The following is a 3,248-nucleotide window of genomic DNA, read 5'->3' on the forward strand; positions in this document are numbered from 1 at the left end:
TATGCACGCAAAAACCGGTTTTGGCGTATATTATACACGGCATTTCCCAAATCGTGGCATATGTACGCATTTTACTGAGACTGGGCTGATTATACAAGTCATTGTTGAAGCCTTTGAGGGAGAAGCATTCCAACATTTGATTCTGTCAGCGGTCCTTTGGGATTTACTTACATTTATTCATTTTTGTCGAGATAAAATGAGCATTTGGGTGACGCTGCTGCAGACCGGCGCGTGTCCCCCGTGCGGCCACGTTACAGTCTGATCGATGCACGTGAGAAGCGCGTTCAACTGTATTTAAAATAAATAACCATCCCAACAAGTGAACAGCTTTTTTCTGTTTGAAAACACGACCAGGTCCTTTCAAGTTTGTCTCGCGCTCCTCAGACGTCTGCGTCTAATTCAGGCTGAAGCTGGAAAAATGCGGCGAAGATGAAACTTTGGTTTGTGATTTTATGCGCATATATGCAATTTATAATTTATAAGCTACAATCAAAACAGTGAAATAAAGAAAAACGAACGTTAAACAAACAAAAAAGTCCAAAGCACATAACCTCAGAGTGAAATCTATTTCTCCAGAGTAAATCCTCATCTAAAAATGTGGACAGCATGCTCCTCTTGTTGTTTCAAACTGCTGCATCGGTACATTCCATTGAGGAAAACACATAGACTGTATAGTCTATGGCTTCTCCCCAGACCTGCTGTTCAGCCTACGCGCGAGGCTGCAGGGTACTCTCCTTCTTAGAACGAGCGTAACTAAATCGGTGGATAGTATACATGCGAGCACATCTACTTATATTACAGTCCAGAATTTTTTCTTTAACCTGCTTTTGGAGTTTTTTTTAATCCGTGCAGTACAAGCTAGGAAATTTTCCGGCCGAAAATTGCAGTTCACAGAACCACTCGTCAGCCTAAAAAAATACTTAGTTGTCGTCTAATTTCTCCACTGGTCGATTACTGTTGATTTATTCTACATCTCCTGTAATTTTCATGAGAAAAAACAATTAGAAGATACTGTTTTTTTTAATTCACAAGCCTCCGTGTCGAAGAATTGAATGCTGGAACGGGAGGTCAGCCAATCTAGCAAGTTAATTGGCTGTAAGCGATGTGTACAGGCATACAGGAGCAGATTTCTATATGATTATTTGATAATATTGACATTAATATTGATTTAATACTAAATTTGTGACTTAATTCTTGAAGTTCGCTAAGATGATTCTGTGACTTTTTCAGTTGCATTTGTCCAAAGGAAGAATTTTTGCAACACAAGTTGTGCACCACTGAAACAAATAAACGATCTTCGTATCACCATTTCCCATAAATCTGAACTTCAATTCAAACAAAACAGCATTCAAGATTATTAATGGGTCTTTTAGTTTGAAACTGTCATCAGGTCATCTTCATTTCTCCTGGAATTCCTTTTTTCTTCCTTGCTGGTCTGTGAAGAGAACGTTCTGGATCAGACATCTCTGATGCTGCCAGACAGAAACCCAAAAACCCAGAAGAACTTTCCTGTTGGGCCTCCAGTCAGAACCGCATCTTCAAACAAAGAAGTTAGTGGGTTTTTTTCTGGATTTCTTCTCTAAAAACTCATCACTAACATGTCACCTGCTAAACGTTTGTTTTTTTCATTTGGAGCAAATTTGCTGAGGTGTTGAGTTTCTGCGGTGCAGCTTCCTGTCAGCAGCAGACCTGATGTTCCGACAAAGTCCGTCTCCTCCATGGATCAATCCTGAAAAAGTCTTGAATCCTCATTATTCATGTTCCTTTCTGTTCTCCAAACATTCTCAAACAGAACATTGTGTAACAGGAGAACCATCTGGAATCTGTTGCATTCCCTCAAAGACAAATGGATCTGGTTGATGCAGAACACTTCTCAGGGATTCTTAAACAGAAACGGGAAGAGATTTTCTTTCTAAAAGTGGGAATCAAGCAGAAACTGGGAATCTGGGATCTGCTGAAGACCAGACGGAGCAGAGAACAACAGCTCAGCTGAAGATCATATGATCATGATGATGTCAGGTCTGTAACAGGAAGAGGCGGAGTCTCTCAGAAGTGAAAAGAAAAAGTGCACCTTGAGGTTCTCTTTGGGAGTGACCAGGATGGATAGGATCAGGAATGAATACATCAGAGGGGCAGCACATGTTAGAGGTTTTGGAGATAAAGTCAGAGAGGCCAGACTGAGATGGTTTGGACATGTTCAGAGGAGAGACAGTGAATATATTGGTAGAAGGATGCTGAGTCTAGAGCTGCAGGAAAGAGGTCTAGAGGAAGACCAAAGAGGAGGTTTATGGATGCAGTGAATGAAGACATGAAGGTGGCTGGTGTTAGAGTGGAGGATGCTGAAGAGAGGCTTAGATGGAGGAAACTGATTCGCTGTGGCGACCCCTGAAGGGAAAAGCCCAAAGGAAAAGAAGAAGAAGCACCTTGATGTTCTTCAACAAGGAGGCGGTGGTTGCCGTGGTAACCATTGGACTGGCAGCAGCATCACAACTGCATTTTATGAATGAAAGTGTAAATTGTTATCATTATTTATATTTAACTTTGGGAGCAATGGATAATTTGATTTTAACTTTTACACAACAAAAAAGATGAAACTTTGAAAGAATCTGAGACGAATGAAGACGATAACAAATGTCTAACACTTATAAACCCTTTGCACTATTCTCATTCATACACATAAACACACACACACATTTACACACATACACATTTATACACTCACACATACACACAGGCAAACACATTTTCACACATACATTGTCACATTTATACATATTCCCACTTATTTAACCACACAAATACATTGACACACACACACATCTAAACTCTTTTACATACACAAATGAACAAATACACACTAATCTAAACACAAAATACTCTCTCACACACATTCTTACACTTACTATATAGTGAGGACCGGACTCTCTGCTTCATTTACACACACACACACACACACACCCCCGTACACACATTGATCATAAATCCATTTAAACATACTAATTCACACACTCACTCACATACACAAATTCATTTACACACATAAATATAATGACACACACACACATTTAGAAAAACACATTCTCACACACCCACACACATTAACATACTAGACATTGACATATAGGAACCTTTAAACAAACACACGTGTTTTTTGTATTTTCTTGAATGAGGAGAAAAACAGGCGACTGGTTGGATGGAAACGGTGTTCTGTGACTCCGCCTCCTCAGGACGCAGAAATCTGCTGCACG

This window comes from Oryzias melastigma, linkage group LG2 (assembly GCF_002922805.2).
Source record: "Oryzias melastigma strain HK-1 linkage group LG2, ASM292280v2, whole genome shotgun sequence".
Taxonomy (NCBI): domain Eukaryota; kingdom Metazoa; phylum Chordata; class Actinopteri; order Beloniformes; family Adrianichthyidae; genus Oryzias; species Oryzias melastigma.